The sequence below is a fragment of the Cydia pomonella genome, chromosome 11 (assembly GCF_033807575.1).
Source record: "Cydia pomonella isolate Wapato2018A chromosome 11, ilCydPomo1, whole genome shotgun sequence".
Lineage (NCBI taxonomy): Eukaryota > Metazoa > Arthropoda > Insecta > Lepidoptera > Tortricidae > Cydia > Cydia pomonella.
In genome coordinates this window covers 12,282,626-12,304,711 of record NC_084713.1, presented here as the reverse complement: position 1 = coordinate 12,304,711, position 22,086 = coordinate 12,282,626, and the positions used below count along the sequence as shown (strand labels likewise).

At 36.3% G+C, this 22,086-nt stretch overlaps 1 protein-coding gene across 1 annotated transcript in view; it reads left to right on the top strand.

The window, feature by feature from the left end:
* Positions 1 to 22,086, top strand: part of LOC133522862 (alkaline phosphatase-like) — a 181,653-nt gene that overhangs the window by 28,484 nt on the left and 131,083 nt on the right. Inside the window, exon 2 of the mRNA XM_061858325.1 lies at positions 18,206 to 18,249. The gene's annotated coding sequence lies outside the window, so the exon portion shown is untranslated. The remainder of the gene's footprint in view (positions 1 to 18,205; positions 18,250 to 22,086) is intronic.

Below are 22,086 nucleotides of genomic sequence, written 5' to 3'. Positions count from 1 at the left end.
TTAAAATTTCTCGCAAACTATGGTATTTACAAGGTCAAATGTATAAACGATATTGTAGCGCATTTAATTTTGCTTTTTATGACACCCCACACAAGCTTACATGTTATATACTTGCTGTGGTATACGCAATATTCTGAACACGGCACCGGCCATTTTGATGACGTCATAACTGGTGACTTAACTACGTTAGAAACTGTCTTCCGATGGTTTTTTAGTCAGAATAACATGCTTAACAACATACTAAAATATGATGCTGGTTTCATAGGCACCTTTTGGGCCCCGTATGACCATAAGGGAAGCGACTTCATACCTACTCGTATAACATTTTTTTATACAATCAAACACATTTGAATAAGTAGTCGATAAAGCAGTCAAACACCGATAGATTATTAATATGTTGTAACATGACATCACTATTTTTGATCTCACATAGACAATTTACGCACAAACTTGCATTTCATTTTTGGTCGCACTTTTGAAGTTTGACAGTCGTTCTTGATATCCTATTTCTATGTATCCGGATCCGAAAAATTGTCGGATATTGCAAACCCTAGCTGCGCGCTGCGCTATCTCCCCGCCCCGCGCGCCCCGCGCCACGTGCTGCCAACCACCTTCGCTTGCAGTTCGTTGCGATTAATTCTATTTACTTTTTGACAAACTTCCGGTGAAAAAAATCTATTTTTTATTTAGTGCAAATGTATAGTGTCTTTCGATAAGTACCGTTTTTAAAATTTTCACGTCTCTCTTAATTTCCCCCGAAGCACAATGTACAAAATAATTAAAAATACATGTTCCATAATTTGCCCAGGCGTGCAAAGTTAACTGTATGTTTATAATGCTTTAAAAAGCTTAACTTGAGATTGCACCAACCGACTGACTTATCCTCGAGCCGCAATCGAAAAAAAAAATTTTTTTAGGGTATCATACATTGCACATCTTTTTTATTAAGATATACTATGCACCAAGGTGTTCTCTATACACTACTTAGCTTGAACCTAATAGCTTTTAATTTACTCCAAAATTACGGCACTTTATAGTTTATACCTAAAATTTAACGGTCTTCCGTACATAATAGAAACGGTGCAACTCGGGGGAATCAAATAATTAATAGAATCAGGCGTTACTTTGCGGAAATCCATGCTAATTAAAACAAGAAATATTACTTTGCTAATCCGCGAGAAAATAACGTGTTAGTCAATCAGTGCTAACCCGTTATACTTACTTGCGTATTTTTACATGCAATTAATGTTCCCACCCTCCCACCGCAAAAATAAATACGCAAATAAATATAACAACCCACCACCAAAAGTACAAAACTCGACACGTGTTTCGCCTCTCTACGAGGCATCCTCAGGAGATGCTGGAGATGTTGACGGTCTGACACCCGACAACTGACTGAGCTGTCTAGAACGGTCGGCCACATTTACACCTTGACCAGTCCCCCTACTGTGCAAGTGTGAGTGAGATGGAAAAATTCGTAATAACGGCGATGACGCAACACTCAACTGTTCGTTAAGAATCATCCCCCTATTGTTGTACCTAATTATTTCCAACTGTTCCAGAACACTCAAACGCAATCCTTTCTCGCAAACATGTAAAATATCAAAATAATGATTCTCAGGTAAAGCATGGCCACTGTCTATCAAGTGCTTCGCAAAATTTGACTTTTCTGGATGGTTGTGTCTGTATGACGCAACATGCTCCTTATACCTGGTAGTGAAATTACGGCCTGTTTGCCCCACATACACTTTATTACAATTATCACAAGTAAGCTTATAAACTCCAGATTTTTTTCCCATCTCGATCTTATCTTTCCCATTGCAAAGTTTAGAGTGCAAAGTGTTGTTTGTCCTAAAAGCCACAGGAATGTCGTTAGATTTTAAAATTTTGTAAATTGCATCTGACAATTTGCCAACATAAGTTATGCTCGCTTTGTATTTCTTAATCGGCTCAGAGGATCGTGCAGCATACAACATATTGTTGACTATACTATTTCGCTTTTTTCTGATGATTCCATCCACAACAGACTTATCATAGCCATTCGAAACCGCCAAATGATAAATATTATTCAGTTCAGCTCGATAGTGTTCATCAGAAAGAGGCACAGTCAACATCCGATGCACATAACAATGAAAAGCAGCCAACTTATGCTGCCATGGATGCGTCGAAGAAGCCGGGATAACCGAATCAGTATGTGTAGGCTTACGGTAAATTTGGAAATGATGCCTATTATTCACTCTCGAAATTGTTAAATCCAGAAAATTCAATGAGTTGTCTTGCTCCAGTTCCTTTTTAAACTTGATTTTCGGATGCTTACTATTAAGTTCAGTAATAAAAGCATCCAGTTGGCCCATGCTCCCCGTCCAACAAATAATCAAATCATCTACGTATCTAAAATAATATAATATATTATTATTGCCTACTATCCCGGCTTCTTCGACGCATCCATGGCAGCATAAGTTGGCTGCTTTTCATTGTTATGTGCATCGGATGTTGACTGTGCCTCTTTCTGATGAACACTATCGAGCTGAACTGAATAATATTTATCATTTGGCGGTTTCGAATGGCTATAATAAGTCTGTTGTGGATGGAATCATCAGAAAAAAGCGAAATAGTATAGTCAACAATATGTTGTATGCTGCACGATCCTCTGAGCCGATTAAGAAATACAAAGCGAGCATAACTTATGTTGGCAAATTGTCAGATGCAATTTACAAAATTTTAAAATCTAACGACATTCCTGTGGCTTTTAGGACAAACAACACTTTGCACTCTAAACTTTGCAATGGGAAAGATAAGATCGAGATGGGAAAAAAATCTGGAGTTTATAAGCTTACTTGTGATAATTGTAATAAAGTGTATGTGGGGCAAACAGGCCGTAATTTCACTACCAGGTATAAGGAGCATGTTGCGTCATACAGACACAACCATCCAGAAAAGTCAAATTTTGCGAAGCACTTGATAGACAGTGGCCATGCTTTACCTGAGAATCATTCTTTTGATATTTTACATGTTTGCGAGAAAGGATTGCGTTTGAGTGTTCTGGAACAGTTGGAAATAATTAGGTACAACAATAGGGGGATGATTCTTAACGAACAGTTGAGTGTTGCGTCATCGCCGTTATTACGAATTTTTCCATCTCACTCACACTTGCACAGTAGGGGGACTGGTCAAGGTGTAAATGTGGCCGACCGTTCTAGACAGCTCAGTCAGTTGTCGGGTGTCAGACCGTCAACATCTCCAGCATCTCCTGAGGATGCCTCGTAGAGAGGCGAAACACGTGTCGAGTTTTGTACTTTTGGTGGTGGGTTGTTATATTTATTTGCGTATTTATTTTTGCGGTGGGAGGGTGGGAACATTAATTGCATGTAAAAATACGCAAGTAAGTATAACGGGTTAGCACTGATTGACTAACACGTTATTTTCTCGCGGATTAGCAAAGTAATATTTCTTGTTTTAATTAGCATGGATTTCCGCAAAGTAACGCCTGATTCTATTAATTATTTGAAAACGGCTTGCGTGGCCGAACAGGCACGACTTTACGTTAAACTAACCAAACAACATCGTGCAGCTGTCCAGAATGTTTGGTTTAACCAACAGTGCAAGCGTTTGAAGGTTGTTCCTAATTACATCCATGTTCGCAGTAGTAGTAATTCTAGGGCTGCTAGGTTGGCTATTAATGGGGCTCAGAGAATTTGGTTGAACGAAGAATCTCGCCACTGGTTTTCAGTTAGAGATAATTTGAAGTTACATCTTAAGGTGTTATATTCAGAACTTTCGTTTAAGTTGCATAATCTCGAGTTCGATATACTGGATCAAAAGGCGAGGTACTTTGCTTCAGAACTTGCACACGACATGTATACCACCCAGCTTAATAAATTGCATAGGTTAACAGAGTCAAGTTCTAGTTCATTTTTAAGGAGGAGGGAAATGGAACCAACAACACACCATGATTTCCATCCTCGCGTAAAGAATTTAACTAATGTAGACTTTGCTGAGAATGAAATTGGGCTTTTAGGAAAAGGATTAAAATATAATTTCCGGCCAAAAATAACTCAGGGAACTCTAGAGAATTTAGCAGTGGATTCAGAGGTTGCAATAGTGCGGGGCCGTGGTGATGTAGATACGAAGACCATGGTAGCTAATGTTATTAAGAGTTCTAGTCCAGCACAGGCTGAGGGTGCTGTTTCTGATGTTTTGGTGCTGAGATCTATACAACAGAAAGTGCAAGACAATGATCTGGTGGTTTCAAAAGCGGACAAAGGCAATTGCATTGTGATCATGGGGAAGGGACAATATAATCAGAAAGTATTAGATCTTATTCAAGGTGTTGGTTTTTCGAGCTTGCATAGGGACCCAACTCCAGGGTTCCAGAAAGATCTCAGACATGCAATAAAAAATTCTATGTTTGTTTTTGAAACCGAGCATCAAAAGAACATGGTTGTGCCTATGAATCCACGAGCTCCTTTTCTTTACGGACTTCCAAAAATCCATAAGGATAATATTCCGGTTCGTCCAGTGGTCTCTTACTTGGGTGCTCCAACTTATAATCTAGCTAAGAGGTTGAATTGTATTATTAGACAGAAGTCTCAGTTCCAGCCGAAATATTGTTTGAAGAATAGCTTGCAGTTAATAGAGAAAATAAAAGATATTAACATACCAGAGAATGCTGTCCTTCTTTCATTAGATGTAGACAGTTTGTTTACGAATGTACCATATGGGGATACTTTGGATATTCTTCGGGGTCTTTTTGAAAAGCAACGGTTGCATCCAGGGGAGGTAGATGAGTTGATAGATCTTACTGCGATTTGTATGAAACAAAATTATTTCAGATTTGGGGGACAGTATTATTTGCAAAGTGATGGTTTGGCTATGGGTTCTCCGCTGAGTCCTTTAATGGCGGATATTTTTATGGACCATTTTGAGAACCAGCACATTGTAGGCAATAATAATATATTATATTATTTTAGATACGTAGATGATTTGATTATTTGTTGGACGGGGAGCATGGGCCAACTGGATGCTTTTATTACTGAACTTAATAGTAAGCATCCGAAAATCAAGTTTAAAAAGGAACTGGAGCAAGACAACTCATTGAATTTTCTGGATTTAACAATTTCGAGAGTGAATAATAGGCATCATTTCCAAATTTACCGTAAGCCTACACATACTGATTCGGTTATCCCGGCTTCTTCGACGCATCCATGGCAGCATAAGTTGGCTGCTTTTCATTGTTATGTGCATCGGATGTTGACTGTGCCTCTTTCTGATGAACACTATCGAGCTGAACTGAATAATATTTATCATTTGGCGGTTTCGAATGGCTATGATAAGTCTGTTGTGGATGGAATCATCAGAAAAAAGCGAAATAGTATAGTCAACAATATGTTGTATGCTGCACGATCCTCTGAGCCGATTAAGAAATACAAAGTGAGCATAACTTATGTTGGCAAATTGTCAGATGCAATTTACAAAATTTTAAAATCTAACGACATTCCTGTGGCTTTTAGGACAAACAACACTTTGCACTCTAAACTTTCCAATGGGAAAGATAAGATCGAGATGGGAAAAAAATCTGGAGTTTATAAGCTTACTTGTGATAATTGTAATAAAGTGTATGTGGGGCAAACAGGCCGTAATTTCACTACCAGGTATAAGGAGCATGTTGCGTCATACAGACACAACCATCCAGAAAAGTCAAATTTTGCGAAGCACTTGATAGACAGTGGCCATGCTTTACCTGAGAATCATTCTTTTGATATTTTACATGTTTGCGAGAAAGGATTGCGTTTGAGTGTTCTGGAACAGTTGGAAATAATTAGGTACAACAATAGGGGGATGATTCTTAACGAACAGTTGAGTGTTGCGTCATCGCCGTTATTACGAATTTTTCCATCTCACTCACACTTGCACAGTAGGGGGACTGGTCAAGGTGTAAATGTGGCCGACCGTTCTAGACAGCTCAGTCAGTTGTCGGGTGTCAGACCGTCAACATCTCCAGCATCTCCTGAGGATGCCTCGTAGAGAGGCGAAACACGTGTCGAGTTTTGTACTTTTGGTGGTGGGTTGTTATATTTATTTGCGTATTTATTTTTGCGTTGAGAGGGTGGGAACATTAATTGCATGTAAAAATACGCAAGTAAGTATAACGGGTTAGCACTGATTGACTAACACGTTATTTTCTCGCGGATTAGCAAAGTAATATTTCTTGTTTTAATTAGCATGGATTTCCGCAAAGTAACGCCTGATTCTATTAATTATTTGAAAACGGCTTGCGTGGCCGAACAGGCACGACTTTACGTTAAACTAACTAAACAACATCGTGCAGCTGTCCAGAATGTTTGGTTTAACCAACAGTGCAAGCGTTTGAAGGTTGTTCCTAATTACATCCATGTTCGCAGTAGTAGTAATTCTAGGGCTGCTAGGTTGGCTATTAATGGGGCTCAGAGAATTTGGTTGAACGAAGAATCTCGCCACTGGTTTTCAGTTAGAGATAATTTGAAGTTACATCTTAAGGTGTTATATTCAGAACTTTCGTTTAAGTTGCATAATCTCGAGTTCGATATACTGGATCAAAAGGCGAGGTACTTTGCTTCAGAACTTGCACACGACATGTATACCACCCAGCTTAATAAATTGCATAGGTTAACAGAGTCAAGTTCTAGTTCATTTTTAAGGAGGAGGGAAATGGAACCAACAACACACCATGATTTCCATCCTCGCGTAAAGAATTTAACTAATGTAGACTTTGCTGAGAATGAAATTGGGCTTTTAGGAAAAGGATTAAAATATAATTTCCGGCCAAAAATAACTCAGGGAACTCTAGAGAATTTAGCAGTGGATTCAGAGGTTGCAATAGTGCGGGGCCGTGGTGATGTAGATACGAAGACCATGGTAGCTAATGTTATTAAGAGTTCTAGTCCAGCACAGGCTGAGGGTGCTGTTTCTGATGTTTTGGTGCTGAGATCTATACAACAGAAAGTGCAAGACAATGATCTGGTGGTTTCAAAAGCGGACAAAGGCAATTGTATTGTGATCATGGGGAAGGGACAATATAATCAGAAAGTATTAGATCTTATTCAAGGTGTTGGTTTTTCGAGCTTGCATAGGGACCCAACTCCAGGGTTCCAGAAAGATCTCAGACATGCAATAAAAAATTCTATGTTTGTTTTTGAAACCGAGCATCAAAAGAACATGGTTGTGCCTATGAATCCACGAGCTCCTTTTCTTTACGGACTTCCAAAAATCCATAAGGATAATATTCCGGTTCGTCCAGTGGTCTCTTACTTGGGTGCTCCAACTTATAATCTAGCTAAGAGGTTGAATTGTATTATTAGACAGAAGTCTCAGTTCCAGCCGAAATATTGTTTGAAGAATAGCTTGCAGTTAATAGAGAAAATAAAAGATATTAACATACCAGAGAATGCTGTCCTTCTTTCATTAGATGTAGACAGTTTGTTTACGAATGTGCCATATGGGGATACTTTGGATATTCTTCGGGGTCTTTTTGAAAAGCAACGGTTGCATCCAGGGGAGGTAGATGAGTTGATAGATCTTACTGCGATTTGTATGAAACAAAATTATTTCAGATTTGGGGGACAGTATTATTTGCAAAGTGATGGTTTGGCTATGGGTTCTCCGCTGAGTCCTTTAATGGCGGATATTTTTATGGACCATTTTGAGAACCAGCACATTGTAGGCAATAATAATATATTATATTATTTTAGATACGTAGATGATTTGATTATTTGTTGGACGGGGAGCATGGGCCAACTGGATGCTTTTATTACTGAACTTAATAGTAAGCATCCGAAAATCAAGTTTAAAAAGGAACTGGAGCAAGACAACTCATTGAATTTTCTGGATTTAACAATTTCGAGAGTGAATAATAGGCATCATTTCCAAATTTACCGTAAGCCTACACATACTGATTCGGTTATCCCGGCTTCTTCGACGCATCCATGGCAGCATAAGTTGGCTGCTTTTCATTGTTATGTGCATCGGATGTTGACTCTGCCTCTTTCTGATGAACACTATCGAGCTGAACTGAATAATATTTATCATTTGGCGGTTTCGAATGGCTATGATAAGTCTGTTGTGGATGGAATCATCAGAAAAAAGCGAAATAGTATAGTCAACAATATGTTGTATGCTGCACGATCCTCTGAGCCGATTAAGAAATACAAAGCGAGCATAACTTATGTTGGCAAATTGTCAGATGCAATTTACAAAATTTTAAAATCTAACGACATTCCTGTGGCTTTTAGGACAAACAACACTTTGCACTCTAAACTTTGCAATGGGAAAGATAAGATCGAGATGGGAAAAAAATCTGGAGTTTATAAGCTTACTTGTGATAATTGTAATAAAGTGTATGTGGGGCAAACAGGCCGTAATTTCACTACCAGGTATAAGGAGCATGTTGCGTCATACAGACACAACCATCCAGAAAAGTCAAATTTTGCGAAGCACTTGATAGACAGTGGCCATGCTTTACCTGAGAATCATTCTTTTGATATTTTACATGTTTGCGAGAAAGGATTGCGTTTGAGTGTTCTGGAACAGTTGGAAATAATTAGGTACAACAATAGGGGGATGATTCTTAACGAACAGTTGAGTGTTGCGTCATCGCCGTTATTACGAATTTTTCCATCTCACTCACACTTGCACAGTAGGGGGACTGGTCAAGGTGTAAATGTGGCCGACCGTTCTAGACAGCTCAGTCAGTTGTCGGGTGTCAGACCGTCAACATCTCCAGCATCTCCTGAGGATGCCTCGTAGAGAGGCGAAACACGTGTCGAGTTTTGTACTTTTGGTGGTGGGTTGTTATATTTATTTGCGTATTTATTTTTGCGGTGGGAGGGTGGGAACATTAATTGCATGTAAAAATACGCAAGTAAGTATAACGGGTTAGCACTGATTGACTAACACGTTATTTTCTCGCGGATTAGCAAAGTAATATTTCTTGTTTTAATTCGGGGGAATCAATCTAGTTGCGCCATCTAACAAATCCAAAAAAAGCACGACTACACGACTTACTTCCATACTTTTTCTTAACTTGACTATACTATTAATGCTGGCACTGGATTCGTGTTCAGAATAGCTCGCGGCATTTATTCTGAGGAGACTGCAGTTTTAAGATTAAATGTCAACGGCGAAGCAAGTTTCAATTTGCAGGCTGATAGGGTCAACAGACGGAGAGCTGATATGGTTTACTTTATCTCACTATCGAGTTGTTGAGTCTAATGGATCTTGGCTTCCCGTTAAACTACTTTTATTTAGTCTTGGCTTTTCTACTTACCCATCTGGGAATCGAGAATATTGAACACTAAGAGAGGAGTTTGAAATATTTATTCCGTCGATGTACCCATAAATATGGAAATAGTATGAGAAAAACCTTTAAAAATCTTAAATCTGTATACATTGTTGGTTTTGGGGGATGATTTTTAAAAAATAGTAGCAAAGGTAGTCGTATATTGGCAGTTACTTGCTAACAGAGAATTGTGATCTTCTTATCTATCAATGACGGCAGAAAATAAGATACGTATAACGATGCGCATCATTCTATTGATCAGTTCATCCATCTACTACTAATAAAATGTCTTATAAAATCATCAATAAAATGTCTTCATTTAAGATTTCTACAACTACCGGTTGTACGCTGCATTCAGCCAAGGTATTTCCAGTATCAAGATCACATCGTCAGTTCACCTTGTTATATTTAACTAATCAAATAGATTTTAAACAGCCTTCACAACAACCCTAATATCCCACTGGCATTACGAACTTTCCTGTAACTAAGTCCATTAAAAACACCCGTATACGAAATTGCCGCACAAATGGACTAATTTCATTTTTATCCTCAACGATTAATATCTTCTCCACGTTTTGTCCAAGCTTTCTTTGATACATTGCTCAGCAAATTTGATATTAAGTACATTCGGTAAAACGCTTTTGTACTGAAACCTGGTTCAGATTCGGTGGAATTGTTATTATTTCTACTAAACAAGTGTAATGTGTTTTGAGTGAACTTTATAAAAATGTGCACCCTCAACTGATCATAAGGCCTTTTTCAAGATGATAATATTCATTCTTATTTCTCTTGTAGTTAAAGATAATCAAACAAAATCCTTTAAGAAAATTAACAACCTTATTTTAACTACTTAACGCTTAAAAGCAAACAATAATAAATTCAAACAGGAAATTTCTTTAAAAATTAAACTTGAGAAAATTTTAAACCGCAACTTGTCTCAGTTGCGCTAAAGATTTAGTTTCCAAAGCTCGTTGCCTGATTCCTCACCTCAGCTAACTTAAATGAACTTTCTTAGCCGCCGGTAATCCAGACCTAATCTTGGGGGCACAGGCATTAATCTATTAGTGTCAGCAACCGAATTCCAGCGCTAACCTATCCTTGTATTATATTGTTTGCGCGAGCGCTGGTCAGTCTACTTCTTAATCTTAACTTTCTAACATGGTCTCTAGATTCGTAGACACTGCATATTCGAAGAACACGCTTATACTATTTCTCTTATGTCTTTGACTCGCCTGAGCTTGTCTGGCGGTTGGAATGATACCCTTGGGTAAGATACCACTCCATCGTGATAAGAGGGAATCAAAGAGAAGCCTAATTTAGTTTCCACTTCGCATATTTAGGTAAAACATTACAAGGGCATTTGTGTTATAAAATTTTTAAATGCATTTGCAAACACACATCGAATTAATAAAAACGTAAGCAACCGGATTTTTTAAATTAATTCCCTTAAAATAACGTAATAGGAATATCAAATTAAAACGTTAAAACAAGTATTTTTCATGTAAAAAACTGCTGTATGTAAAAATTAAAATGCCTTGAATTTAATGGTATCGTGGTTTTAAATAAACCAAAAAATACACGGAGCCAAGTTTTTAATTTAAATTCGAGCGCTCGATTTCGTGTGACTCCCTTCAATATATCTCCATACTAGGCATTTATTTTTTCTAGTAGAATTGAAAACGAGTGGTCAATACCACTAGATTCCCCATTTCTATTGCTCGTATTTCAAAAATTATAAAAAATAGCATTTCGCCGTTTTCCACAGACTTTTGACGAAATTGAGCGTTCGAAATAAAAAAAATCGGCCCCCTGATATATGATTTTAAATTATTCTTTCGACGTGATCGCAATAATCATTATCAATCTCTATCTGTCATGCAGGAACGAGTGTGAGAGAACACATTTGGAACAAAAAAGCTTCGTATCACAGGACAGATTAACAACTTTTTACGCATATGGGCTGGGCCTAGTGCTGCGCCAAAAATATTATTCAATAAAAAATATTTTTGTTAAAAATGATAACTAGTAAGTATTTATAAAGTTAAAAAGTGATTCGTTTGCGTTTATAGTGTGTACATATTACACAATTAGCATACTTACACATTAAATTGAATGGGGTAAAAAAATGTAAATAGTGTTTATTGTAAACGAAATGTCTTGTAAATGAAAAAAGTTTGCAAGTGGAAATCCGTGGTCTCTGCCTACTCCTCCGGGAAAAGGGCGTGACTTACCTGTACGTAAACATATATTTACCTGTTTTTTTAATAAACATGTACATAATTATACACACTATTGTACTGTAGGTACATAAAATGTGTATATTTACACATTTTATATACCTACAGTAAGTGAACGACGAGATGACGGGTGACAGAAAGATATGAAAGATAAAGACATGCTGCGCCGACCCCAAATGAATGGGATAAGGGCAAGCGAATGGTGATATACCTACAGTAAGTCGTGGCAATTTGCCGGGTTTAGATGACATTCGGATAGCACCTGTAGCTGCATTACTGTTGCGGCATTAATGCTGCGGCATAAAATGAGTGACGATAGTCACATTACTGCTGTGATTTGCACGTTCACAACAAAGAATTTCAGGGAAATCGACAGTAAAAGCAGTCGCGTCAACGCCACACCAGTAATGCAGCAACAGTAATGAATTTGCAGTTGCCATCCAAATATCACTTTAACACAAGAGTTTAGGATTCCGTACCTCAAAAGGAAAAAAAACCAGAACCCTTATTTATATGATCACTTTGTTGTGAGTCCGTCGGTACGTTCGTCCATCCGTCCGTCCGTCTACTGTCTATCATGACCCTTTATCTCGGGAACACGAGGAGGTATCGAATTGAAATTAAAACCATATACCGCCCCTTTAAGCTGTAAAAAAATCAAATTTCTAAGTTACGTAACTAGTAAGTAAACGTAAAAAAGATACGGCCGTTTACGCCGCCATAAACGTATATTTCGACACTCTCAAGGGAATGAAAATTTAAAATTTAATTACTCCCCGTTGACCTAGAACTTTGAAAATTGGCAAGCTAAAAACTTTAAATTTGTAAAAAAAATAAGTTAAATTTGTACGGAAGGAACCCTCGGTGGGCGAGTCCGGCTCCCACTTGTCCGTTTTTTTTATAAACGAACAAAGTATTTGTTGTTGAAAAAAAAAAACGACGCTTATTTATTTATATTGTTATAACATTTCTTATTGTATTTTTAAATAATAAAATTCTGCCACGTCACATCACTGTTTGGACTCAGTTGTGAAGTGGCCATGAATAAAATAAACGGTACACAGTTTTACCAAACCGCAGGCATTTTTGTTACGAATTGTTTCCACTGCGCGGTTTACACGTGGGCGTAATGCGTTTAATTTGTCGTTTGTTTTCTATTTTCATGCACAAAGCAAACTCTTCGTATTAACCAACAAAGCTTTAAACAAATTCCATTCCAATTCCAATTCCAGAGTGAGTTCTCTATCTGACTGTAGTTTATATTATGTGTATAAAACAATTTTAGAAAATCATTTGTTTTAGAAAAAAATGTCTAGCATACCTGGTGCCATTATGCTGATAGTAAACGCCGAAAAATATTGCAAATAGTGTTTTGGAAAGAGACTTGGCTACTTTCGGTTTCGTAAAGCGTTGTTTTATGTGACATTTGTCATAAGATGTTGTATTAAATTTAACATGCCATGGATTTGACGTAAACTAAAAAGTCCATATTTTTAGGGTTTCGTACCAAAAAGGTACAAAAGGAGCTCTTATCGTGCGACTCTGTCCGTCCGTCCGTCTGTCTGTCACATCGCTAAATATCTCGAGAACCTATCGATTATAGATAAGCTATCGATTTGAAATTTGGAATAGTTATGAACAACGCTAACCCAGACACATTGAAAGTATTTTTTTATTTTTTTATTAATTATTAATTACGGATCTCCCTGTGCGACGAAGCCATCAAATGGCTGACTGGTCTTTGTGTTGACATTTAATAATTTTTGGATATTATATGCTTCTGTATTATGTTATGCCATACGATTAAATAAATTATGGAAAATGCCTAATATAAAGAGGGGGCAAAATTTCAAAGTCTAGTGACTAGGTAAAGTGAAAAGTGAAAATTTGAAAGAGCTCAAATTGTACATTCCACAACATTGTTTCTTTTTTTTCATAGAGAAAAAAAATGATTTATGAAGACAAATGTGAAAAAAAATACCGTTCTCTCCCCCGCCCCTCCCCTTATCTCCGAAGTTTACCGACGAAAAATTATGAAATTTTTACATAATATTAATATTACATTTTACAAGAAAAATATAATTTGACCTCTATCTTGGTAACTTTTTTTTTAATTAGGTAACAAAAAACTTTTTATATAGACAGATAATTTGCTGATAGATGGCGTTGTACACAAAAATACTTAGTATAGGTAATTCCGTTCAAGTCTTTCGCATTTACATATGGTTCAAAGTTTGTATGAAACCCTCGGTACGCGAGTAATACGAACTCGCACTTGACCGGTTTTTATTTTGATATGTGACACTAAATAATAGTATGAATTGGTATGGGTTATATGGTGACAGATAAAGTTCAAGTAACCTATTTTAGTCTATCAACTGAAAATATAATATTGTATGAAATGAAATAATAATTTGAATTAAAATAAATTGAAATTAGTTTGACTCAAGATAATGATGTACCCCAGATAAGTAAGTAATGTTTCATTAGGTAAGTAATATTTTTGATCCCATTTGCTGTAAAGTGTTGACATGTAAAATACCTCTATTCGTATTTTATCAATAGATATGTGATTGATTGATTCAGGTAGGAAACTGGCGTGGGCACTAGAGGTCTTTTTCACTTTTTCCCTAGTATGTGACATCTATTTCAGTTTATAACACAATTTTACAAAACAAATATCCAATCAAAAGCTTACCACACAAAATAAATATTCAATCAAAAGTTGTCCAAAAACTGGCCCTCCTATGAATTTGTTTATTCAACATTTTAATCCACCTAACAGTACCTCACCTCGGAAAACATATACTTATTCCTATTTAGAGATAAGACCTAGCTAGATTTTTTTTTGCCCACGAAAACCCCCATATAGCAAATCAAAATCGTTAGAGCCGTTTTCGAGATCCCCGAAATATATATATACAAGTATTGCTCGTAGGTACATATATATACGTAAAGGTACATATAAGATATTTGCGTTTTGCACCTCTTTCAAATAGTAAAATAATTATTTTAAGTTTTATTGAACGCTTAAAAACAGATGAGAGCTAATTAATTAACTTTTGACGCTATATCAATATTTGTGTAGGAAGAAGTTTTTGTTTTCACGATTTATTCTTTTACTTATACTTCACTTGTTGCTTTTAATCTAACTGCAAAAGTCCATTCTCAAATAAAGTAATCTTGGCATTGGAATATTAAAAAATACAAGAAAAAGCAGTTACATTTTTTCTCGATTAACATGCTCTGGGTATACAGTGGTCAGCACTTTGCTTTGCAGTATGTCATGATACAGTCAGCATCAAAAGTAGCGGATGAAACAACGCGCCAAAAGTATCTTATATTCCGAATAACTTTTCTAGATGTAGGTAAATCTGTAAAATTCACGTCCATAAGTATATATTTTAGAGTCTAAATGGTTCTAAATATAGAACCATCACTTTTTGTTAAGCTGTTACCGAATGGTAGAAACTTTTGAAGCGTTGTTTGATCCGCTACTTTTGATGCTGACTGTACATAGCTATGCATATAAATGTACATTTGGTACTTTCAAGAATTGAGATAAGGACAACAGTTACATGTGTATATTATAGTGTGTAGTGTTTCTTACCTGTCGGTCACCTTGTCGGGTGGGATCGCTCTGCCTAGTCGGTAGTGATTCTGCCTACGACGTTGGAGGTTCATCGCGAATATTTTGTTCCTGAGTTAAGGATGACTTCTTTGTAAGTATATAAAATTATGTTTACATATATCTATCTATTTTATAGTGTTTTTTTTTTAAGTGAAAAGCATGGGGAAATTCGAAACTATTGAAGATAGAGAAACCATTCTTACTCTTATTCTTGGGATCGTATAAACCATTTTTATGGATTTTTTTATGTATTTTTATATGGAAAACATTTTTAGCGCAGTCAAATTTTTAACGAAGTGCTAACTGTCCCTAAAATCCAATAAAAATATATTTCTTAAGGTGGGTCGACTCCGTCTGATGCAAGGATATTTCATTGTTGTATGAGTGGAAAATTGAAACAGCAGTCAGATTAAATAATTAATTATCTTCCATATGTAGGAAAGGAATGATATTAATTAAATTTGACTGACTTCTTTTGCTCCTTTTTTTCTTGCTATACAGTAAATTAATCTCTGTATGAAACTGATTAGATCCACATTAAAAAAATACCCTCTTTATGAAATTTCAGGGTCAACTCACACTTTACCAAAATGTTGGCCTGGCCAAAACTGTTTAAAAAAAAAAAGAAAATAATGGTTCCTAACTCAATTTTCCTATATCTTCAATCGTTTCGGATTTCCCCATACTCTCCACCAAAAAAAAAAAACGCACTGTATATATTGACGTCTAATATAATACAAGTTTTCTTATGTGACAATCGTCCTGACACAATACCTCATTATTTATCTTATACCTTTAAACGAGCAATTCGCTGAAATTTGGTATATGGGGGTTTTTGGGGGTATACAATCGATCTAGATTAGTCTTATGTTTGGGAAAATGCGTGTTTTCGAGTTTTCATGCGTTATTCTTTCGACGCAGAATATGGTCGCTAAATTTCGTGTTGCCGGCCACTGTCCGTCTGGTCCAGCGGGTTAAGACGCGAACGGCTAGAAACGAGTGTTACGGGTTCGAATCTCGCCCGGTGATTAACTTTTTTTTTATACGTTCAAGTTTATATATAATTTTTTAATTTGTATTGTTTTAGACAAGTTTAATTTAGTAAAAAAATGTAGTTAAGATTATCACCTATACACCATCATATTACAATAAATAGTTATAACCGAGCAAAGCTCGGTCGCCCAGGTACTTAGTTATTTAAGCAAAAGGGTTTTTAAGACCACATTCGGCCTGGCCAACCACATTAGAGCCCATAACACGCATAAGCTATAATTACAACACCGTGACTGAAAGCTGCTAACTGCATGAATGAAAGTATTCTAATTATAATTGATGGCTTTACACAATATAGCAAAATTTGTATGTAAATTATTAATTGGATGTAATTTATAATTCCTCCCCTTAAACTGACGACGATATTTCAGCTAGATAAAGTCGATCCATTAATTATAATATTTTAGAAAATTGGTTAATTGCCTACGGAGTCAATTAGTTCTTGTATTATTTTGACAGATAAATGGCTATGTAGATATATGGACATTATTAAAGTTTATGCATTTAGTTTCGTTTTCTGCAAACGATTTTCATCTTGGCTAAGCCCCATGATCTGCTGATTGTTGTTGATAGATTTAGCATTTAAAAGACATACCTAGTTTACGAAGTATGTAAAAAGTTACTGTTAGTAAAAAGTTAGTGTACTTTTCGGTTTGACCGATGACTTGCATGATGACAAACTGCATGCTGTTTTGTATACAGGCTTTCTAGACTCTCGACAACCGTTTTCGTGGATTATTGAATTTGACTAATAAACAAAGTAATTATCGAAGTAGTGTTTACCCGTAGAGATTAATTTATTAATACATAATTGCTTTGGAGTTGATTGCAGGAGAGGAATAAATCCATTTGATTATGTTTTTTTGATAGGTACTTACGATTCTTTACTTTTTGTTTATTTTCTCCACGTACATGTAACATCAAAAAAATGATGGTTTAAACAGCGTCCATAAGAGTGCGGCACTTTCGCAAATGACTAGTAAGTCCATTAGAGAGCGGCAGCTGAGACCGCATAGTGGCAGGAGAGTGCCGTGCCCGGTGACGGAGGTGGGCTAACGGCGTGCTGGTGTCTCAGTTCTCGTCTAGTGTGAAGAAGGTTAAATCACGCTTCATCGTGTGGAACTATCCCGTCACGTTCCGTTACATACTATTCTAATTATACAGTCACCTACTCAGAATGGAGGAGGATCGGGCAGTCAAGGAAGCGTACTTGGGGCGACCAACCGGCCGTCGACCGATCGGGCGCCCCAGATACCGCTGGTGTGATGTCGTGGAGGCGGACCTGCGTCGGCTGAATGCCAATTCATGGCAGGAAACCGCGCTGGATCGGGACAGGTGGCGTTCTCTCGTTTTGGAGGCCAAGATTATTTTTGGATCGCTGACCAAAAGCAGTTAGTTAGTTTTTTTTATTCTAACTATATCAACACCCGGATTTACTACGTACCTATGTCGATGTTATAAATTAAACCGTAAGAAATTTAATGGGCCGGGCAATTGGTGTACAACTCTAACTACTATGGCGAAATTACCTTCGTAAACTAAATGCTGCTGTTAAGAGGAAAGGGGGCGACCGTTCTCCAAACAAACGAAAAGATAGTTGTTGAATATACCTATGCCGCTTCGTTTGTTTTTTTGGGCTTTTTGATTATTTTGTAATAAGTTAGGAGCAATAAACATTTATAGATATATATATACAATTTTGAAATATCAAACGAAGGGGCATAGTTATGTTCATTGAATTGTCCAAAAAATGAAAATACCCAAGGAATAAAATGGAGACTATGTTTGTATGGAGACGCGATCGTCCACTATTGTCTTAAGTAAGCACGGTTGAGTTATTTCGAATAAAAAATCGCGCTTCATCGACGTCCATTATGCCCGCTGTACAGAGCTTTTGTTTGTGGGTTAATGCGAAATAGACGATGTCTTTTTCCATTACGCTTACTGACATAAAAAACTTTATCGTTCCAGATTCGAGCGTTCTTCTCTGAGCTCTGAGTTCTACAAATTTAAAGGTAAGTAAATACACATATTTGTAATTGTCTATCGTATATTAAACATTTAGGTAGGTAGTTATTAATGTTCCGGATATTTGGGAGGCCTGAGCGGAGCCTAAGCGAACGCGTAGATGCCCTTTTGATACTTTAATGAAATGTAAGGGGTGCACCGATCGGATGCTAAAAGAATTTCATTACGTTATGAACTAAAACAATAGTGTGTCTCTACGCACGTTCCATGACACAGACAAGGGCTGCCCTTGCCACCCGCCACCTGAGGATAGAAATTGGTCACTGAACTTTAAACATGTTACTTAAAATCTTAAATTAAGATAACAATCTACAATATTGATTTACTTCATAATGTAATGTAATTCTTTTAAGGCATGCACAATGTGATAGTTTCGTTAATGTACATGACAACAAGGAAGAAAGATAGTTTAAATTTGACTATTTAGTAATGTGTTTCTAGCTAACGTATGATTCTATATTTGTCTCTTTGGACTTTTATGCCCGCACTTCCGTACCCGCTATCATGGTATAAAAAGGAACAAAGAAAAATAGTTCATAGTACATAGTTCCAAATTGCACAAATTAAAGTCTCACAACTCTGAAATTAATCTCATTTCATTACGAACTCTTGCTGTGGCTGCAGTCAGTTCAATGAATATTCTTAGGTCGGTGTCTTGCGAGTTAAAAAAGTTTGCGAGCCGGCGACTTGCAACCCGTGTAGCAGGAGCGTCTTACAGCCTGAATTATGTTTTAAACTTTTTTATGTCCTACTAACGTGAGGCATTAATTATGTTACGGGCTTAGTTTTGTTGTGCAACAAAGCAAAGGCAACAGTATCAATAAAAACTGGTAAGTAACGAATGCGTCGGCCTCACGCACACAGAGGGACCACATATTTTTTATGTTTTCATTTTATACTGAACAACTCACGTTCAGCCGATTTTTATTAATTTGTAATAATACGCAGTGCCTTACATTTTGTTTCACATGAAATACCAACGCGCGTAATGTTACACATACAATAAACAAGTTGAAATTAATCACGTTTCTTGTTTGATATGTACGTGTCAAACAAGAAACGTGATTAATTTCAACTAGTATTACCTATTTTTTGTAAAAAGTGTAAAAACGCAACGTAAATATTATTATGAATATCAAGTGTAACGGCTGATGAAATACAAAACATGGAGATTTGTTAATATAGTTCCATTTCTGTGGTACGAAACTTTGAGGACATGAGGACAGTATACAGCAGCGATCGACATTTACTAGAATTGTAGATAATAATTGTTAAAGCACAGAGCAGAAAATATTAACCGTAAGATTGCAGTATTGAAACAATCCAACAACATCTTTCATTATATTCGTAGTTGGGTGAATATCCCAAGCAATAAAATTTGATGGCAAGACTGAAAACGCTGATGCAGAAAGTCAAAATAGTCATATACTAATTTTTTTTTTGGAAACATCTCTTAGTTATCGACCTGGGGCAATAACTAATATTAAAATATTAAATAATTTAATAATTGAAAAAAATAAATAAAGGCCCAATTTTTCATTCAGGTGGGGTGTCCGGAACCCAGTTATTCTTGTTTAATGCCGCATAACTCTAAAACTATACAAGATATCAAATTAGTTTTTAGTTCACTATAATACCATATCAATAAATAATCCTTTATATATTACTTGCTTACTAACTCTTTAATAAACCCCCTTATTATGCGTAAAGAAATTTGTCCGGCAAAATAATCCTTATTAAATTTCATCGACGTTTATTGGCTAAGTTTGACTTCGTACGCCCCCCCCGCCTCCTGCGCACTTTGAGAGTCAGTTGTGCCGCGGCTCTCACCGCAAGAAGACGTCGATGTGATGCCGAATAGATCCGCTACACACGTAGTAATGTCATTTCGATGTTACGGGAACAAAAAAAATATCATTCCAGTGTTTGCTATATCTTTTTTGTTTCATATTTGTTATTTTTCAAATATTTACAGATCGTGTATTTTGTACTTGTGAGTGTAAATGTCGCGATAGTTAAAGAATGTGGGATTTAGTTATTTTTTTATAATTTTATTTCACCTCGGTTTATCATTCCACCAATTTCATTCCAGTGATTTCGGTGTAGTAAAATGGCTTTAATACCCACCAGAATGAAAATAACACCGGAATGATATCAAAAGTAGGTGGAGTTTTATATCATTCACGTGCGAGTCATTTTTTTCATTCCGGTGGAATAATGTCATTCAGGTGGAGTGTTATATCATTCCTGTGTATACTTATCATTCACGTGCGAGTCAATTTTTTTAATCTCCGATAATTCTCAAAAGGCTTAAGATATCAAGTGCTCTGTAAGAGGCTTATCAAAGAACAGTCTGAGGTGTCGATTGACATTAAAAGAAACATCGAAGAAACGTAAATAAAGAATTACACCGGAATGACACAAAAAACTAGTACTGTTGAAATTGACCCAGTTAAATTGTACCTCATCATCATCATCATCATCATTTAAGAGCATGGCTCTTGTCGGTGGAGTAGACTAAATTGTACCTAACCTATCCAATTCATTTGCGCAGCCTTCAATCTAGTTTAGATAGACTATTGTGTTACTGGCCGAGACAGACCTTAGTTGAGGACCCAATGACATGTTATCATAGCCTTTGTACTGTCACAGTTTTGACGTGCCCTTTTGGACCCAATCCCACTACAATGTCCGTTCGACATGAATTGTTTAGCGGCAGCGCAGCCCTTGTTTCGTTGGATGTCGCTGTGTCAAAGCAAAGTACAAAATGCATGCATATTAGAAATGTTGATACGCTCAATGAAAATATCTTTCTGTGTATAACATATTGTCATCGGATTGTTATCGCAATATTTAATCCACAATTTTTATTTAGACACTCAAAACTTTGTCTTAATTAGTTAATCGTCTAACGTTTTTCTAATCTCAACCTTCAAAACAGGCAAACAAGGCTTCAAAACAGGAACGCTTTGCGAAAACGTTCTTTCAAATTTGCCATATTTATTTTAATATTCCTCATAGATGTTGCGACACTTCTTAGTGTGAAAAGTGAACTTCAATTCAAAAACACACTTTGAATAGAAAAGGTTTCGTTTTAAAAGACGGCGTTACGTTTAAACGCAATTTCAATACGGAAATGGCGATATGCAGTTACATGGAGAAACTAACCCTTTTTTTTAATAAAAAATATTTTGAAGATTTTCATTCGGAAAAACTTTTAAAAAATTGAAACGGAATAAATATTTCATCGAATTCACTTATAGCTATTTGCTAGCAAGTGCATACCCAACTTAAAAAAAAAAAGTTACGCAGATGTTAGCAAATATGTGAGTTTGACATTACTAGGCAACGGTAATCGTGGCTAGGCAAAGGCTACCGTTGTTTGCAAACGAATAGTAGACAGACATAAAAGAGAATATTTCAACTCTCAATGGACTCACTTGAATAGGTATTAAAAAATATTGTTAACAGAATAAAACCTTAGTTTTATTAAATTTATAAAAAAAAAAACAAACATTTTGGTAAGTGTCGTAATTATTTCGAATAAAGGCTCTTAGTACTTTGTCAAAGTTTAATTATCTTACGAGCCTTTAATACCTATAGCAAATCTTTTCAATTGAATTTTAAACTGTAATGCCACTTAAGATAAAAACGTTTTAAATTAAACATTTAGTAATCCGACTCAAAGGTAAGTACGTTTCATTTTGCGCCAAAACCCTTTAAATAAGATGGAAAACAGAAACTGCTTTGCTTTAGTAGTTTATTTTCCTAATAATCTTTTTAAATGATTAGGGACAGATTTTTCAGTTAAGACCATTTAACTC